At 42.8% G+C, this 20,642-nt stretch overlaps 1 protein-coding gene and 1 long non-coding RNA gene across 2 annotated transcripts in view; one reads left to right on the top strand and one right to left on the bottom strand.

Moving 5' to 3' along the window:
* Positions 1–20,642, top strand: part of LOC147730957 (uncharacterized) — a 334,638-nt gene that overhangs the window by 238,192 nt on the left and 75,804 nt on the right. The gene's annotated exons all lie outside the window — the stretch shown is intronic.
* Positions 1–20,642, bottom strand: part of DEPDC7 (DEP domain containing 7) — a 346,534-nt gene that overhangs the window by 263,171 nt on the left and 62,721 nt on the right. The window lies entirely within an intron of this gene.

Below are 20,642 nucleotides of genomic sequence, written 5' to 3'. Positions count from 1 at the left end.
ACCCACACAGAGATCCCACTCTCCCGTCCTCGTATAAACCCATAACTTTGCTCAACACGGACTGTAAGATCTTAGGGGAAATATTGGTGGACAGATATATACAGGTTCTTACCCCAATGAATCCAGCCAAACCAAAAGTGCTTTCTCCCCAGACATAGCGTATTGTTGAATATACGTAGACTCTTTTCACGTACAAGACTACTTCCCAAGAGCCGCGGGCCTAATTTTAGATCTTGACAAGGCCTTCGACACACTCCTATGGCCCTATCTGTTCGCAGTCCTTTGCAAAGTGCAAGTCGGCCCAACCATATTGGCATACATGCAACTCCTCTATAAGGGTCTTACCACCAGGGTGAGAGTGGGTAGGTGTATCTCAGCTGTGCTGCGGGTGGAGCGAGGCACGGGTGTCCCTTGCTCCCCCCCCCCCCACCATCTCTTCACCTTGGCAGTGGAACCCTTAGCCATCCGTCTGTGGGAGGGGGGTGAGGCCTGGGGTATCCCAATTGCAGATACGATCCATAGTGTATCGCTCTATGCTGACAATCTCCTGATCTATGTGCGGGATGTCACAGGCGACCTCACACCAATATGGGAAATATTGCAGACTTTTCGCGGAAGTCTTTGGACTTAAAGTCAATTGGGAAAAATCAACAATATTTCCCCCTAGACCGCACCTGGCTCCCTCGGCGATCATGATAGGACCTCAGACGCTCGGTTGGAGTACTGCAGCACCCTGATATTTGGGGTGAGACTTTACCATTCACCCGAAGACCTTTACGAGGAAAACCACAGCAAAACGCTAGCGGGACTGCGAGTGGCAGTAGCCTTCCGGTGGTCCCTGCCATTGGCCCCTATAGGGCGTGTAGCATTAGCAAAGAGGATTATGGTACCCAGACTGTTCTACTCCTTTACCAATCTTCCGGTAATACCGCCGCGCTCCTTTTTTAAAGAACTAGACATACTACTCACGACACTGATATGGGAAGGAAGTAGACACAGGGTTGCCTTACACACTCTCTACTTACCTACCACGCAAGGGGGTTTAGGGGCCCCCTATTTCGAGGACCATTTCTTAGCAGCACAGCTCCAATGGCTGTCCAACTGGACGGCGGAACGCCATATAGAGGAGACACTAACGAAGGTTGGGTAACCCCTCCTGGCTATCCGAAGATTGCTGATGCCAGGCACTAAGCCGACTCTGACATATCCCCTACAAGTATCAATAGCCCGCAAATGCATGATGCGTATACACTGCATGTCAAGGGACATACCCCTCTACTCTCCTCTGCTCCCACTGGTGGGATGCCCACAGAGGGAGAGCTACTACACATCCGGAGCCCTCCGGATATGGACAGAACACTAGGTGACGGCGATTGAAACGCTGTTTGAAGACGGACAACTGAAAACGTATGCCCAAATGAGAGACTGCTATGATCTCCCTCCAGGGCAATTCCTAGTACATTGACGATTAGTGGACAGCGCCTGACAATGCTGGGAAGGGGAACCACCAACACTAATTCATACGATCTTGCGTATGGGTAGGCATTTAGACACTTGGCATTAGAAGGCAATTAGGGAACGGACCACGGCCCCTCTGCAGACCTTGCGCCAACAGTGGGAGGGCGAAATAGGACGGGTGCTTCATGACCGAAAATGGGAAAAGGCTCTAGAATACCCAAAGAAAGTCTCAAGGAACGCACAATTCAAAAACATAAAAATAGGGCACTGCTACGCTAATGTCCTGACCTGTGACAGGAGACAGGATATCTAAGCCCAATTCTTAGTCCCCAGGTTCTGACTCCGGAACCGCAGGTATCTTGTGTACGAGCCAGAACTGACCACACAACAGACTAATGCCCTTCCCCCTTTTTTCCAGTTTAATTACGGGCTTCCCCCCCCCACCCCTCTCCACCCTCTCTTCCCCCCCCCCCCCACTTCCTCCCCCTCACCCCCTCTCCACCCACCTATTCCCTACCCCCCCACTCCCTCTCAAAGATACGCTGTGTAGTTAGTGAACCAGTATGAACCAAAGCATGTTTCATAAAACATCCCAAAACATGCATTACAGTTTCTAGCATGCATCCAAGAGAAGTAAGATGTGCCATATACTATCACAACTGACAGTGCCATCTAGATAATTTTACCATGTTCAGTCCACTGCGAAAGCTAAGGACAAGGACATATTTAGGACCATGCAATCAGTCATAGGCATTCAACTACATTTCCACCAGCATACTAATACTCAGTACAATTCATTCAAATCTGCACCAAATAGTTATGCTGGCCCACTCACGATCCTTTACATATCGATCCAATGGTCAACCTTACATCAAGCAAGGCACACAATGCAGACCTCAACATCAACAGTTTAAAGCCTGTGTACAAGCTGAAGTAAAATGTGTGGCTGGTAGAGTATCCCTTAAATCTTTAATTTTTTCCTTGTCCGATTTGCCTCTGCACTCCTTTAACTATCCATTCTATTACCACTTTTAATTCAAACCATCTCCATCCTGCGCTGTCGTCACTAGACTTTGTAGGTCTCGTTTCTTTTTTTAACAGAATACCCCTTTCTATTTTTCAAAAATTGTTTATTAAAGCTTTTAAACATTTACTTTATCAATACAATAAGTAAACGGACGAAAAGGGTGCACATTCAGCAAGAATCGAATCATTAATCAATTATTAAACAGCACACTAAAAAGACTCAATAGGCAAAAAAATAACTACAAAAAGCATTTGAGCAAAATTCACACTATTAAAAAAAACTGTAGGGGCCATTAGAACTCATTTATCAAAGCATGGACTTTTGAGACTGCATACATCAATTAAATATGTAAAAAAAAAAAAATACATCAGTACAATCGCCAATCGAGTCTAATATATACCTCTGCAAAGGATTGAAGCAGCCTGCCCGTGTAATATAACCAATATCAAAATTCATCTGATCATAAAGTGCAGTACTCTTACATGTGTAAGCTGAAAGATCCATACAGTGCAAAAACCGTGCCTGCATTTATACTCAAAAGCAGGTCATCCTACCCAAGGATACAGGGCCAGCCGGTGAGCATAAACCCAATCCGTGAGGGGGCCCCCCTTATTATTTTTTTCCCTTCTGCCTGGTCCTTCTTCCTTTGTGCTCATAAAATGCAATCTCTAAATTCATGATAGACAAAATTGCTGAAATGTGGGAGGCTGTGGATCCAGCCATCCTGAAGCGATGCACATATGATAACAGCCAAGGCCACACAGATTAAGGAATCACACCCTCTAGCCCTTCCTGCCTCCTGTATCCCGAGAAGCAGTTTGAGAGGTCAGAACAATACTGGTGTTGAGAAATGTGTTGTAGGTAAAATATTTGTTCAATCTTCTATTTGTTTGTCAGAATTGTCTCCTCGCTCCTTTAATTATCCAGCCCACTACCACTTTTTATGAAAAACTATGTCCAAACTGCGTTCTTTTACCTAGGCTTTGCAGGTCTTTTTGTTTTTCTATCCAATACCCATTTCTTGGTGTATCCCCTTTTTATAAACCGAATATTATGAGCTCAGAGTTGAAATTTAGAACTACGAGCAAGTCCAAGTAGAGATCCGTTTACTCTATTCATTGCTTTCTCTTGGTTGAATGCCGGTTTTTCAAGAAGTGGTCTACAATACATACAGCAGGTAGCTAGTATGTCCACAGCAATTAGACAGACTTCCTGGAACAGATAAAGAGTCATGCAAAGCAGAGTCTCCGGGGAAATACGGTGCCTTCTGATTAACTGTCTCAGTGTTCCTGTACCTGGGTTTTCCAGGTGCAGGAAAACTAGGCCCAGTTAATGGATGGATCGGTCTGTCACGTAAAATCACAGCAGTATTCAGACAGGGACTGTGGCACAAGCCCATCCTGGCACTAACTGGCGAACCAAACCCTGCTGCAGCAGGCGAGGGGGAAGAGCATGGATGGCTCACCTTGTTGCAGCCCACCCTGCACAAGACGCACTCAAAGCAGCCTATGAGCCTTCAACCCAGAGCAGATCACCATGCTCCAATTTACAACCTTATCAGAGCTGGTGGAAAATGGCATGTTATTTTGGCCGGTAGGAGGATCCACATGGAGATGTTTACCAGGCAATTTTCATGTTATTCCCCACGGCGACATAACTCAATAGTCAGATTTGAGAGTAGGACTAACATATGGAAATTTATTTTGGGCCACACAGTATTCACACCTAAATGCAGCTCACTCGTAAGACGGTTGAGAAAAGGTTTGATAACCATAGCTTTTGTTAAAGATATGGAGAAAGCTAAAGTTGCCTCAAGGTAATTTTTGCTACTTGAATCATCATCTCAAAGAGTAAGTGGGGGGCTTAGTATGCCTGCCGGGAAAGAGGATCCAAAGGGAAAAATAGATTAGAATATTAGGTTAAGAAGTATACATACAGTAGAACAGAGGAACAAACAAGCATGGGCAAAATGTTGCGTTTGACAAATATATAGCACAAAACCAGACTGCGCACAGTAATTATGGAATAGAAAGTGGGCAGCAAAAAGTGTTCAGATCCATCTTGTATCCCACCTACATAGAGCACTCCTACAATGTAATTTTGTTCACGCTTCGTAACATGGGACATATGTCCCTTATTTTGGCAGGAAAATGTATTACAGTGAGTGTTGCACTTAGTGTTCACCTTGCCTTCAAATATGGGTTCACGTGTGTTTGGCCTTTCCTTGGATACTGAATTTTTTTAACTCGCTCCAGTCCAGAAGCCAATAGGCCCAACACCACCAATTCGGGTGAATCTGAATATGCAGAAAATATTTACGGTACATTTTAGCATGTTGAAACCTGGCTTTATCTGGCATGCTCTATAAAGATGTCCATTGTAGGGCGGTATGCATCTGGAGAAGAAAAACTCGGCACTGTATCAAAAACAAAACGTTTTCAAACAGTCTCCCTGAGGAATCATTGGGAAACTTAACTCTGCTCCGAATTTGCCGATTGAAAGATACAACTATAAAACAATATTTTCCATGGATGCGGACTGAAAATACTTTTATTCACAACATGCTTCAGTCATACAAGACAAGTCAATGAACTAGGTCTTCACATTACACTATCTTGCAGGCAATTTACTTTCCCGCTGCACACACTAGAGGATATCTCATTTTACTGACTGGGGATTAATTAGACTGCAAACATAACAGATCATTCTATAGTTTTCCCACTACTTAGCAGTAGATATGATGCAAGTATGGACACAGAGTTCCACAAATTTCTCTAGGTCAATAGTACTTAACCTTTCGACTTCTGTGGAGCCCCCAATTAATAATTACAGTAATCCGTAGACCCCTCTCCCCCCCCCCCTCCCCTTAATTGAATACCTGGAATCCAGGGGCCCTTATTGAGTCAATAATGGAAGCCAGAGACCATGGACGAAGCAATTTTGATAATTTGAACCTCAAAACAAACGAAAATACAGAACCAAGCAGTCAAAACAAATACACAAATGAATATTTTATTTAAATCACAAATAAATATTTTAAAAAAATAGAAATGTTTATTTTAATGGGCAGGTTGGGGCTTTTGTTCGCACAAATGAGGCCACGCATCATCCATACTATATTATGTTAGCTTAATTTGCGGGAGCCATGCAAATGCATCTAACGTTTTAGCCTCAAATTTCTATCTCCTTCACATTTATGGAACATTCTAAAACTTCCAATTTTACATTTTACATCTTTATGTATACTTGATTATGCTTTTAATATATTGTTTTCCAAACAGTCATGGAGCCCTTGGGTAGATGTCCCAGGTCTCTAGGGGTCCCTGGGCCACAAGATAAGAATCGCTGCTCTAGGGGGTTTTGTGCACAGTAAGATTGGTCAAAGTAGCCTATGGTTATATATACACTAATGTGTTGGACTTGGGCCTGCTTGCAGGGCCATCCCAAAATGTTGCCTTTCCCTTAGCCCTACGCTTGGTGGGTTCAGGATGTTGGACATTGGCGCTGGTTAGCAGTGCAAAGTGCGTGCTTTCTGCCTTACATAGGTATATTAGGAATTCATCCCCCCCTTTTAGGGGACGCCTCCCCCATGGTAGGAAATGTATATGCCATGTGTGGTGTGAGAGGAAAATAATAAATGCTGTGTAATGGTGTACGCACCTTAATTTTCTCCATTGCAGAAATGTTACTTGCCTCATGAGCGCTATACTTTGACTGCCTGGACTTCAAGGAGGTGAGGAGCGTGGGTGCTAATCTCACGGGTGGGACCCCGGGAACTGAGAGTCACCTAGCTCCTGGTGAGCGCCATATTTGAAGTGACTGTGCTGCTCTGCCTGCACTCTAGCGCCTGGTGGGCACTGTTTTCCTGATTACCAGAAGAGGTACACAATCTTCTGTCCCTGAAGCTTCTAGTGAGACCTAGTGCCTCGCAAGTGCTATATTCAAGGTGCCAGGGGAAGAGGAGCGGACGCCTGCAGCGCTGTGCTGTCAAAGCGCTATATTTCAATTCCCCTGCATGTGTGCTGCATTGGGGTGCTTCCAGAGTGCCATATTTGCATTGACTGTGCTCTGCTTGCTGCCAAAGCGCTATAACTGTGCCCAGGAGAAGAGGAGCAGTCGTCTGCAGCGCCGGGATTCTAAAGCGCTACAAAGGGATCCCGGTGTGTGGGATTTCCCCCTGCCAGCTTGGTTGCAGTGGGAAGCTGCAACGTATTGGGGGCATTGTACTCCTCAGGAGAAGAGTAGAGAGAGACACTCCTGCCCAGCCCCAGTGCTTTGCGCACTTTGCTTTTGCAGCCAGCCCTGACTTTGCGGGACATAGGGCCTTTGAGCCCCAGAGAGAGGCCAGTTGGCCTGGGGCTAGTTTCAGAGTGTTGTGCCCCCGATGTTAATGTTAATGTTAAGCCGTACTTTTTGAGCGCACGGCTACCCCAAAAGGGGCGAACGGTTTATGCTGGCAAGGCCTATTGCCCCAAATGATTTCTTGGATAATATTGTTGCATATTGCATTTGTACCTAGGATGATACCTAATGCTTTTCCCTCTGGTTTGCAGTGCTGATTTTGGGCCATTGGTAATTTGAGAGCCCCCGAGTAGGGGCTCACAAGGCACAGTAGCGTCAGAAGCGAATCTGCAACCTTGGGGCAGCTATTCCAGGTGTATTTACATAAAGTGTACTGTTAATGTTGCTTATAACTAATGCATGTGGTTATATCGCTAATAGTTTCTTCCCCCCCTAATGCTTACAGGATGTTTAGGGGTTACTAGGGATGCACCATTATGCTAATGTTCTGTCCAAATGTGCGCAAAGATGAAATGTCTCATGTTTATGCCCCATTCTAATACGATTAGGCCCCATGTACCGCAGGAGGTGCCTTCTGCATCTGCTAATACCTAGGGTGATGTGGCCTAGCATTTTTACCCTAATGAGAATGCTTCATGCCTACTATGTTTATGCCCACAGGTTGATGCCTAATGCTGTTCCCACCTAATCGGTTATCATACTGTTCGTATGCCTAATGCATTAATGCTGGCAATGCTTTCACCCTAATGCTACCCTGCGTGAAGTGCCTAATCGAAGGTGATTTAATGCTCCCATGGTTTAGGCCCCAGCTGAGTATGGTGTGTGTAAGGATATGCAGAATATGCTCAACCGTTATGCCTAATGTATTTTTGTTTTCAGGTCCACTGTGTCGGTAAGCCTAAGGTGTTGATTCAGGCTTTATACCCGACCACTGTGTGTTATGCCTAGTGCTAATCAATGTTTACTCTAATTTTTTTCCTCTGTGTGCAGCAGTGGAGGGTCTCTGTGCGCAGCAACCATGGCTATGTGCACCAGGAACCAAACCGTGCGTGTCTGCGGCGCCAAATGGCACTCAAAACGTTTACTTTAAAAAGTGAAAAGATGGTGCATTTTCACACATACAGAGCCAAAATAAGGATCTTAAAGGCAGTTGTGTTGGACTGCCCGTGTAATATAACCAATATCAAAATTCATCTTATCATAAAGTGCAGTACTCTTACATGTGTAAGCTGAAAGATCCATACAGTGCAAAAACCGTGCCTGCATTTATACTCAAAAGCAGGTCATCCTACCCAAAGATACAGGGCCAGCCGGTGAGCATAAACCCAATCCGTGAGGGGGCCCCCTTATTTTTTTCCCCTTCTGCCTGGTCCTTCTTCCTTTGTGCTCATAAAATGCAATCTCTAAATTCATGATAGACAAAACCCGCCCCTGCCATTGCTGAAATGTGGGAGGCTGTGGATCCAGCCATCCTGAAGCGATGCACATATGATAAACAGCCAAGGCCACACAGATTAAGGAATCACACCCTCTAGCCCTTCCTGCCTCCTGTATCCCGAGAAGCAGTTTGAGAGGTCAGAACAATACTGGTGTTGAGAAATGTGTTGTAGGTAAAATATTTGTTCAATCTTCTAATTATTGTTTGTCAGAATGGTCTCCTCACTCCTTTAATTATCCAGCCCACTACCACCGATTTCTTGTCGGTCTTCCCCGCTGCCTGTACGTGGTCTGTGCCCCTTTTTCTTCCCTCTGTGCCCCTTGCTGTCCCTGTGCTCTCTGCCCGGTCTTTCCTTCTGTACCCCTCACTGCCCATGTCTCTGCCCAGTTTTCCCTTCTGTCCCCTCACCGCCCGTGCCTCTCTGCCCGTTCTGCCTTCTGTTCTTAGCTGCCCCTATATTTCTGTATTCTGCATTTTGCATCTGTGCCATTAGTTTTTTCTGACCTTCGGCCCTCTGTCCCACTAGTTTGTGCCCTTCTGCCTTCTCCACTTAGTTTTCCCCTCGTTTGTGCCCTTCTGCCCTCTGTCCCACTCATTTGTGCCCTTCAGCCCTCGGTCCCACTCGTTTGTGCCCTTCAGCCCTCGGTCCCACTCGTTTGTGCCCTTCAGCCCTCGGTCCCACTCGTTTGTGCCCTTCAGCCCTCTGTCCCACTTGTTTTTGTGCCCTTCAGCCCTCTGTCCCACTCGTTTGTGCCCTTCTGCCATCCCACTCGTTTTTGTGCCCTTCTGCCCCCTGTCCCACTCGTTTGTGCCCTTCTGCCCTCTGTCCCACTCGTTTGTGCCCTTCTGCCCTCTGTCCCACTCGTTTGTGCCCTTCTGCCCTCTGTCCCACTCGTTTGTGCCCTTCTGCCCCACTCGTTTTTTTCCTTTTTTATGCCCCTCTTGCCTTCTGTTCCGCTAGTTTACCCAGCCGCTGTGCCCCCTGCGGCCCCGCCCTCCTGACTGCCCACTGTAGCCTTTTGTTTAAATATTGCTGTTAATGGAGCCCCTTCACGGGCTCCGATTATCAATACTTAAACAAAAAGCCAAAAGCTTAGAGACAGTTTCCAAACACAGCGTGTGCTAAAGTACACGCTGTGTTTGGAAAGTGCCTACGCTTTTGTTAGTAAAGCGCAGGGTAGACAGTGGCTTTTTGTTTAAGTATTGATATTAATCGGAGCCCGTGAAGGGGCTCCGATTAACAGCAATATTTAAACAAAAGGCCACAGTCTGCCCCGCGCGCTCACATAGCCACCAGCCCCCCGCCTCCTTACCTACATTCGTCATGTTCCCGCCGCTCGCTTCTTCAAAGCGGCCGGCGGCGACTCTCGCGCAACGTCCTGTGTGCGTGCTCCTAGCGAGTCGGGGCGCGGGGATGTAAGGAGAGGTGCGCGCGCCCTAGAGGAACGGTGGTGCTAATGATTTCTTTTCCCCCAAGGCTGCAATGCAGGTGTTCTGCATACTATGCCTAACCGGAGGTTCCCATTCCAGGCTACGGCAACGATGATTTATGCATAATGTGTTTATGATTAATGCCTTTATGCTACTGTTTTTCCCTAATGCCTACACGGCTGGTTTAATGTTTAGGCCTACCTTGACAAATGCCTAAAGTGATTTATGCCAAGTGCATGGTCTACTCACCAGTAGGTACGGCCGGTGAGACGTTATTTGCTTATGGACTTTGTTATCCTTGGACTTGGGATGAATCTGGCAGTGGCCCGATTGGCGTTGCCCTGTATATAGTCCCCCTGTGAATTATTCCTCGGTGCCGGCTTGCACAGTTTATCTGCACCTGTGATTCCCTTCTGATGTGTTTATTTTACAACACACATACTGTTTTTCACCTAACCTGGTATTGTGTCTTTTTGTAGTGTGCCTGGTGTGTCACCTGTGTGTGCTGCGCAGATTCTTTACATATTTTCTCTGGAGTTTGGCTCGCTGCTCTGCACCATGCTACCCGTTTTTAACATCACGCCTCCTGATTTGATGGACTTTCACTGTCAGGAAATCTTTAAGAGTAGGTCCAGCTTACCTTTACACGAGAATGTGACTGAGTGTCACAAAATACCAACTTTCATGAGATGCTTGAACTAGGGTGTGTCTATCAAACCGAAAAAAAATGCAGTCATGGGAATTACAAAAGTGGCTGAAGAGGTTTGCACCCACGGCAGCAGGTAATACAAAAAAATTGAGACAACTGAGCATTTCATCCAGGAGGATGAAGCACAACCAAAGGACTAGTCTGGGTCCCAGTTCATGGATAGTAACCCACAACCATGTCTGAATGCACAGGCATTTTGAGATGATCCTACTGCTCAGCATACAAATGTGGTTACGCTGTTCAGATGCGTGCAAAATATTTGACCATATGAGCTATGCAGCACTGGGAAGCAAACCTCTTAACCACACAAGGTGAAACATCATGTTCCATTGCTAGATGTGCCATAATAGCCAATTTACAGGACAAAAAGCCGGTGTAGAGGTTTGCAGAAGATCAAGGGGTTACATAAGATAGGAGCATCCGACAAAGTGGTAAAAGCTTGTTCTCAGCCCCACCTCACTTTCTATAAGAACTGCAGGGTTTGCAGAACCCACTAAACAGTAACTAGTATTTTCCCCATAACAGGTGACTCTGAAAACTATCAGCAAAAGAAGAATACACAAACATTTGCAATGCAATAGGTCTAGTATTTACAAGCGTGTGAGCTTTTGGCATTGTAAGTGACAACGCCTTTTATTTACAATGCCAATTGCTTAAACTCTCGCAAATGCGAGACCCATTAAATTGCGAATGCGTTTGGCGACTGTGCTATAAAATGTTTTTTAAAGCATTGGTAGAGCATGTCCTGCCCGACTACAGCATGCCTCGCCGAGCAACACATGCGCTGCCCAGGTTCGAACTAAAAAGGACTATAATCAAGTTTACTACTTGTAGACCATGCTGGGAGGAGGTGAGATGACTTAGAACCATTCTCTCCCACCAATAACACATCAGCCAATTAAAAGGTGGGCAGGCATTCCAACAATTTTTATTGTCTAAATGCAAGGTCATCACTTCTGTCCCTAAGAGATTCCCACCAATAACACATCAGCTAATTAAAAGGTGGGCAGGCATTCCAACAATTTTTATTGTCTAAATGCAAGGTCATCACTTCTGTCCCTAAGAGATTCCCACCAATAACACATCAGCTAATTAAAAGGTGGGCAGGCATTCCAACAATTTTTATTGTCTAAATGCAAGGTCATCACTTCTGTCCCTAAGAGATACTGATGGCAGTCAAGGAAACATGTTTTCCACAGCAATTTAAAGTGAATATTGTTTCTATGTCCCCTTCGCTAGATATTTTATCAATAACATGACTTTGGAGATCACGATGCAACAAGCAGCAAGTGCAGCTATTGTAGACAGGAAGGAATCTATATGCAAGTATTGCAGAAGGCAGAAATGATGGGCTCGAACTGGTTTGGAGCAACCTGCTGGTTATGGCAATAGAAGGTAAGGTCAGCGGGCTTGAAGTACTAGAGTCAAATTTGCGCTTCTTTGTTATGGCATCATTAGAAATTTCAGAGTATGCCACAAACACTGATCCACAGTTCTTTGTCAACACAGATCTGCACACATCTTTTTTTGGCCTGCTGTGTAAGATGTGTCTTTTGCGCTACGAAATAGATTTGTTGTGTCTGAAAAGTAGACGGTTTCCTCTGCCCAGTGATGTCTTTCTGGGTACTATATAGGGTACAGGTGATGCTACTATGTGAGATGTGAACTTTGGAAAGCGTGTTCTGGTGTTGCTAAGTACTAGATACATATATTTGTATTATGTGTCACGGGGGACTAATGGAAGTAAGCGTATAGTTTAGTTTTCTGTGTTGTGTAAATATCGGTTTTTAGAGTGTGTAAATCCAAGTGCTGGAAAAATGTGGCTATCACTTTATGAACGGTATAACAGTGAAATATGCACTTGACTTGGTGTCATACATTTGTATACTTTAGCCCCATAAACAAATTGCCAAAAATCTGAATTATTTTCCTGCTGCCTCCATAGCAACCCATCTAACTAAACGGGAGGCAGTGCATGAACATCTTCACTGCCTCAGCCACGAGGCAGAGAATGCACAAATTAAAAGGATGCATAAGCAAAACTGAAAACCAGGGTTCAGTGATCATATTCCATTCCACTTTATACCCTGGCCCTTCATGATCCCAGACATTTCCTCCCTCACCCCTGCACAGCGCAGTCAGGCAGGAAACCTGCAGGTAGGGGACAGACAGACACTTTAATGGTATGTATTAATTTCCCAGAAGGGTGGAAAAAGGGTTAATATGAAGTGCAATGGTTTAGCATCTGAAAAGACAATGCACTTAAGCAATAAACCTAGTATTTGCATTAGTTTAAATCAGAACAAGCATTGCCAAAACCAAAAGGACTAACGTTTGGAACCTATGCTGTGCAACATGGCCAACAGAAAAAAATGTGGCTGTCATTTTATAATGAGGCACTTAACCTGGCCCCTGCCCCCAAATACAGACATTTAAACGATAAAGGGGAGGCAACAGAGGAGCGGGTGGGAGGGGGAAGAAATAACAGGGAATGGGCAGTGGATTCGTAAAGCAGCACACGAGGGAGAGCAACAGGGAAGAGTGGAGAAACACACAAGATCTAAAGAATTAGAGCACATGAAGGGAGGGAGTTTTGCTGGACTGAAGCACACAAGATAGCTTGTACATTGGACAGCACCACTGAGCACAGCAGGGATGCATGATCAGCCAAATCTCAGTTTAAGGAAAACCTGTGTTTGCAAGTCTAAAGGAGTTTATGGTCGCAGCACATCAAGCACGTATTATGCGTTCTCAGCAAATTGAAAGCGTGATTGAAGGATAGGAGGTAGAGTTAGCCAACTGTACACAGACTTTGATAAGAATTCCACATTATGGAGTAGGGATGGTAATTGTCTGTAGTAAAGCTAATATTTGTGTCCATATGTTGCTAATGCTGTTCGTACTTGTGGCTCATTGATGCAGCCATTACTAGACTGAGTGACCCAAATGAATGTAAGCTCGGACTGCACTACTGACAGAGGTAACAGTAAACAAACAACAACAAAAAACAATATGAGGCTATGTATAATGCTCCCAGAACGCCCTCTGAATAGATGCAAATATTTGCAGAAGCTTGAAAGCAAGATTGAGGACTTCTGATTTCAAAATAAAATGTTGACAAAATGAAGTTTCAGGTATGATCTCTTTGAAGCATCATTTATTAGAAGTGTGTGCTTGCTAGTATTTTCCCAAAAATATTTATAAGGGAAACAGTGCAACCAGTTTCAACAAGATTATGGGAAACCTGAAAATAAACAAGCATCGGCAAAGAAAATAGAACACTGGCGGTCAGTCCTTTTGTTTTTGTCAATGCGTTTTGTTTTGACATGGTTTTTGCAAAAATGTTATTGTTGTGAGAGTGGCTGCACCCTCACTGAAGTAACAAACACTGGCAAAAGCAAAAATATGTTTCAGTCACATAAAGCAAGCTTTGCACATAGCTCCTGGCACTGAACAAAACTAGTTTGTGTGCTGATATGCTCTTTTTAAAGCGCAGATTGCGATCATTCACAATAAAAACTTAGATGGATAGAGAGAGAATTTTAATACAAACAAAAAGATCTTGGTTTAACGTGAGACCTAATAGGGGGTCTCAATTCCTTTAAAAAAGTCACAAAAGTGCACCCATGTTACATGTCCTTTTATTAGTGCGGATTTACGTATTTCATGAATTCATAAGAATTTATAGAAGTAAACCAAGAAATCTTATTTCTAGAAAATATTTGTGAACTGTATTTTAGCACAAGCAAATATCTATGCGTAGAATTACTGGTTTGAAAATCTGAAATGTTTACAGCTTCACTTTCCCTCCAACCAATTTTTTTCCCCAACCCTGAAAGAAGTTTCACTTCTGACCCTTGTCAGGAGTATATTTCCAACCGCTCTCAATATGGGAAAATACTAGCGAAGAACTGGTGAACACCCTTAAAACATGAAAGTTAGTAGGTTTGCACAGACTCAAAAGGGCATTCCAACCCTGGAGCTATTGCTTACTGCTACTTCCAGCCCCAGTATGTAAAGCTGCAAAAAGGTGGCAAAATAAGGAACTTGCTAGCATTCAAGCCCTACTATAGTATTAGCCCTGGCATAATCAGTGAGGCTATTATCAGAACTCCTATATAAGGAGATCGCTGCCATAATATGTGAGCGTGCTACATGGCATTTAAGGGGGTAAACAGAATATCAAATAATTCAAACTGCAATAACAAGTGAGAAATATTGAGGAATGGACATAGAGTGCAAGAATAAGAGATTTGAAGGAAAGTTCTATCGGTTTGAAAAATATAGAAGCCTTTAAACATAGTTTGTAAAAATATAGTGGGTTAAAACATTGTTAATTATACTTTTTTTAGTACATATTTTAAATATATTACTTTTGTTTAATTGTTTACTAGATTAGTAACATTTTAAGAAGTTGTGAAGTTTAATTTAATTGAGATTTTTAGTTCTGTAGCGGGTTGTAGGTGTATAGGGTGGGAAGTAATTAATTATAATAAAATGGATTGTTTATCTAATTGATATTTAATTTTATTAGTGTTAATAATTTTTTTACATAAATGTTTTTTGCTGGTTGTACCATTTATAGGGGTAAAGGTTGTAATTAATAATTAGTTAATTTATAATAGATTGCTAATTATGTAAAGAATTAGGGGCATTATAGGTGTAAAGGATGGGAAGTAATTAATGTTTAATTAATAATTCGTTATTAATTGATTATGCTATTTGCATAATTCATTTTTTGGGGGTTGTGGAGTTTATACAGGTAAAGGGTGGGAAGTAATTTAATAATTAATATTCATTAATTGATAATGAATGTACTTTTTTTATTAAATGTTTTTTAGGTCTGAGTTGTGGGGTAAAGGGTGGGGAGTAAACTACTTTATTTTGTTAATTACTTGTGGTGAAATACTAATAATTTCATTGTTAATAAATTAATTTAATTGTGTTAGTTGATTTTCTAGTTTCCTTTTAGGCTGGCCTTGGAGAGTTTATACGGATAAAGGTTGGCAAGTTAATTAATTTGAATACATTCAGATTTCTATAAATAATATTTGGTTGATTGATAAATAATTATGTTACCTGGGCAAGTACATTTAGATGTGGGTTGTGTTTTTCATTTTTTTTTTTAAGGGGGACATGGTGGGGAGTAAATTAAGTTTACATTTAATATTAAATATATTTCTATTTTGTATTCAACATATTTAATTCATTTACGGTTTTAAAATCATTTAAATTTGGTTTAAGATATTTTACTTGTTTTTAATGTTGCACTGACTGGAGTGAGAGTAGTAAATGTTACCCCTCCGCAATCCACACACTATCCCTATAGTTGCACTGACTTGAGTGGGAATTACATTTTCCCCTCCATAATCCACACTCTTTCCCTACTGTTGTACAAACTGCAGTAGGAATATATATTTTTTATTATAATATTTATTGTTGAGTTAATTGAACTGGGAATAGTAAACTATTTTCCAATGTTACATTTTAATTAATTTTATATTTATTGTAGTAGAGTAGTAATTCTTATTTTTGTCTGATGTAAATAATTTTTTTATCGTTAGGTTAGGTAGAAGTACCTATTTTTATATTTATTTAGTCTAAAAAGGTTTGCTAATGTAGTGGGAAATTTATATGCATTTATTTTAATATTTAATTAATTTTATGTTGTCCTTTATATAATTATGTGCAATTATATTTTTAAATGTCTGTTTTGCTTATAAGGGGCGGATTACAATGGTGGGTGGACTTATGTCTTGCCCGCCATCCTATTGGAAATAGGATCACAAGACAGGATGTCGGCGGTCCCGAAAGAGGCATTACGATGCAACTGCCACCACAGCGGTCGCAGTGCCTATCTTTTGCATTGCGGTGGGCAGCACCCGCCCCAATGCAAAAATGGGACAAAGTTTACGTCCATGAAAAGCAGACGGAAAGGGACATCATAATCCCTTTGGCGTTGCCGGGTAGGCACGGCATACATTGTAGGGATACGATTCCCATCCAAAGCACTGGCAGGCTCAAGGAGCCCGCTGGATGGGTGGAGGTCAGTCTTTTCCACCGCAAACCATACGCCCGCCATCCTAATGTGGCGGGCGGAACACATTGTTATGATGGCAGTGAGACTGCCACCGACAGTGTCAGTAGCAGCTTCACCATCATCGTAACCAGCCCCTACATTTTTGAAAAAGGAGTTAAAAAATTAAACAAATCAATTTAATTAAAAATTAATGTTTTTGGTATATTTAGATATTAATACAGATTTTTGATATTTACGATTTTTTATTGTATCATGTAAAATATACATACGTCTTTACATTTAAATATATTTTATTTTTTATAAATTAATTTTAGTATTTATTATAAGTTAATTTGAATATATAATTTTAAAAAACCAGAATACAACTATATTATATTAATTTTTTTATCTTTATTTTAACAAAAGCTCAAGAGACCATATCACACAGACAATATCACGAGTACAGTAGTAGCCACATACTGATAATCATAGAGAACACATTCTCAGATCAAGCAGGCCCCCTTGTTGCCCCTCATCAAATTACTATTCCGCCCCCCACATCCCTCTCTCTTCCACGGCATCCACACCCACTCCCATTTCTTAACACTCCCCCTACTCCTAGACACAGTTTCCTCCGCCCTCTGGCACCAGTCAAGATCACGTTTTCATTCCTCAATCTGTGGGGGTGCCGGCGCCCCCTGGTTTCTGGCAATATTGCACTTTGCCACCCCGCCGACAATGCCAGCCATATCCCCACATATCTAGACCAGTCTGCAACGCCTGTAATCATTAGGAGAAGCCATTTTGGATCGAATGGAACAGGCTTGCCCATCACCTCCGACATAACTTCCGTAATCTTCCTCTAGAATATGGCAACCTCAGGACAGTCCCATAGTATATGTATGGAGGTACCCTCCTCCCTGCACCCCCAAGCGCACAAATGGTATTGGGCTCGACCCCAGGAGAATAGGCGAGTGAGAGTATATAAGGTGCGATGAAGATCTTGAGCTGCACCAGTCTAAATCTGACACGCACAGCCACTTCTCTAGGGCTCTGGAGCGCCTCCTGCCAGTCCTAGTCATCCAAAACCCCCAGGTTGCCGGCCCAAGACTAAGTCTAAGAAAGACCAAGGGATTCAGAAGACTGTTAATCAATTTGCGGCAAATCGTGGAGGTGGGTTTTCCCTGTATGGGGTCCAGCAGTAGCCGGTCTTCAAGTGGAGAATAGTCTGGAATGGGAACCCCCTGATGGATGTGAGTGCGCAGAGCATGTAGAAGCTGCAGATTAGTGTATCGCTGTGAATCATGCATATCATTCCTTCTGCAGATAATCAAACGTACGGGGAGAGTCCCCCTTTCACACGTTGCCCAAATATTCAATACCAATCATGCACCCACCCCTGAACCCAGACAGCGCAGCCACCTCCCTTAGGGGGAATCACCTGTCCAAAGTGGGGCTCCAGCCCTCAGCCTACCAGCAGAGGCCAGAAATGAATTAGCGTCTCTACAACATTGGACCACCACCTTAGTATGCTCAGTCCGGGCACAGCCACCGGGAGTACAAAAGAGATTCACAATTGCCCTGAGGCATTGTTGCCCTGTCCACTCTGTAAATACAACTATAATATTGTAAACTATGTTGTTTTCCTTGATATTTGTGTACTTACCTTTAAGTATGCGCAGTCTATATTTTTGTATTCTATATTTTTACCTCCATTTTTTCCTCTACATCTTATTCCCCCTCTATACTCTGTCAGTGAACCGACAAGTACACTTCTTTTTACAGGACATCTATATTTACGTAGCAACCTGTACCATCAATAAGTAGATATTTTATTAAATTTCACACCCCTGCTGTAGTAGCAGCCACCAATCATTACAAATCTTGTTGTATGGGCATGTTTGAAAAAATGTTGCCAGATAAAATGGTTAAGGAAATACTGGATGATCAACTGTTTGATGAGGAGTCTAAGAAATCAGTTATAGTCTTTCAGGATGACATACCGTTGCAAACAGAATCAAAAGCGCTACCTGGTGTGGACGTCCTTTCTTTCAATACTGTCAGGGATGCAGATCTTTCACAAGTACCAGACACCTTGTTGACTAAGGGTCCCCATAACGTAGGCCCTATTTAACTTCTACTCCATTCAGAATTCCATTGAATGAAGGTGCTATTCTACCTAGGGTGAGACAGTATCCACTTTCCAAAAAAGCAGATAAGGGCTACGCCCCTTCTATGCAGAGGTTGCTAGAGCAAGGAGTAATTTACCCTCGAGCATCTCCTTGTAATATCCCTATTAACCTGGTTTAGAAATCCAAGGGTCTTTGTGGAGTGGGGAGTGGTGCATAACCTGTGCCAGAGTGCTCTTATTAGATTTCATGCCTTTGTTGATGTTTTGAAACATGGGTATTATTCTGTAATGTACTATTACAATGTATGTGGTTTGTACCACCAAAAAAGTCAATAAAATCATTTATAAAAAAAAATACATCTAAGGGTAATACTTGCCATATGGTTCAATACCTGCACCCTTAAACTATATAGTGGTATCAGAATTCCCAATTGTTCCTGACCCTTCCACTATTTTGACAAACATTCCTCAGAATGCTTAATTCCTCTGTCATATATCTCAATGCTTTCTTTATCATCCCTCTCCATCCAGCCAGTTTGACAGCATTCTCCCATCACGTGACTCTGTATTTGCATTCTCGTTTTCCTCCAGTGTATTGAGAGTCCCCTAGCATTTTCAAGAGTAGTGAAAAATTACCTGTCCAACTTTCAGTATGATGTTGCAGTATGTTGATAACATTAATTTGTAAACCTACTCAACACCGTAGGAAACATACTATATTGCTTTCCAGTACTCTCGCACAGAGAGGATAAAAAGGAGAGAGAGACAAGGTTCAGTATTAAAAGTAGGTCCATTACCTAGGACAGTTATAGTCAGCTTCTGGTCAACAAGTAACTCCTGAAAGAGCAGCATCTATACGTCAAATGACTGAGCAAGAAACTTTAAAGGGAATGCAGAAGTTTTAGTCTCTCCAACTATGTGAGACAGTGGGTCTTTGGTTACAGCACTTTAATAGTGCATTTGCTGACTTCTATTAAAACAGGCAAAAGAACACAAACATAAGAACCAGAAATGAAGGAGACTTTCAATAACTGAAGACTGAGATAATGAATGCCGCAGTATTGGGAACTCTTGATTATACCAAAGAGTTTATCTTTTTTGTCACTGCAAAGGTCAAGTGATGGCAGCTGTCCTTACACAAAAATACCCCAATAGGACACAAACCCATTGCATAGTTTAGTGGACAGTTAGATTCTGGAGAAGACATTATCCTTGCCAGCAAACTCAAACCACTGCACCTTTTGCAGTACAAAGGAGCACCCTCATTGTCAAGGCAGCACCTTTGATGCACTATGCTGAACATGCAGTGTTTGCCATCATTCAGAGGGCTAAGACCACTTTAACTACAGAGGGTATGCGGATACAAAGTTATACTGTCACTACCCTCTGATGGTTGTGAAAATGTCAAACGGTGAATTCTGCGACATTTTTCTGCTCATCCTATATTAGACGGAGGATGATGCGCATGACTGCAACATATACCCCTGATGAATCTAGTCAAGCAACACAGGATCCTAATCCCGGTAGCATTGTCTATTTTGTGGATGGTTGCTCCAATATGGACCAGGATACAATAATAAGACACAAGGGTGGAGCAGTAGTCCAGGTACAACAGCATGATTCTTCGTAAACACTGCACACAGTAGAGCAGTTAGCATTACCAGCACATTTTTCTGCACAAGCAGCAGAACTGATAGCGGATCTTAAGCAAGGAATAGGAAAAGTAATCACAAGCTATTCAGATTTGACTTAACTACTTACAACTGTGCATTCTATCATTAGGAGATGAAGTAGCAGAGGCCAAGTCAGACGTGAGTCCTGTCGTGCAAAGGAATCTCTAAGAGGCTTTAATAGAGGCACTTGCTTTACCAGTGGCAGTTTTGAATTGTGTGGCACATACTAATGGACGGGATTTTGTGTCACTGCATTAGCAGATTGGGTAGCTAAAGATGCAGCTAGGCGCATACCCCTGTCTGTGCCATCATGTTCACAACATGTCCCTGTTTATTGACAGAGGCTGCCTCGTCGCCGGAGTCTGCTCACTGCCAGAGTCTGAAGAGACAGCCCGTTTACATTTTCGAGTTACCAAAGCTGCTCCATTGCACTAGAAACCGTTTTGGGAGACTA

Source organism: Lissotriton vulgaris, chromosome 2_1, assembly GCF_964263255.1.
Source record: "Lissotriton vulgaris chromosome 2_1, aLisVul1.2, whole genome shotgun sequence".
Taxonomy (NCBI): domain Eukaryota; kingdom Metazoa; phylum Chordata; class Amphibia; order Caudata; family Salamandridae; genus Lissotriton; species Lissotriton vulgaris.
The sequence above is the reverse complement of the archived record's forward strand: the minus strand, read 5'-3'. Positions and strand labels throughout refer to the sequence as shown.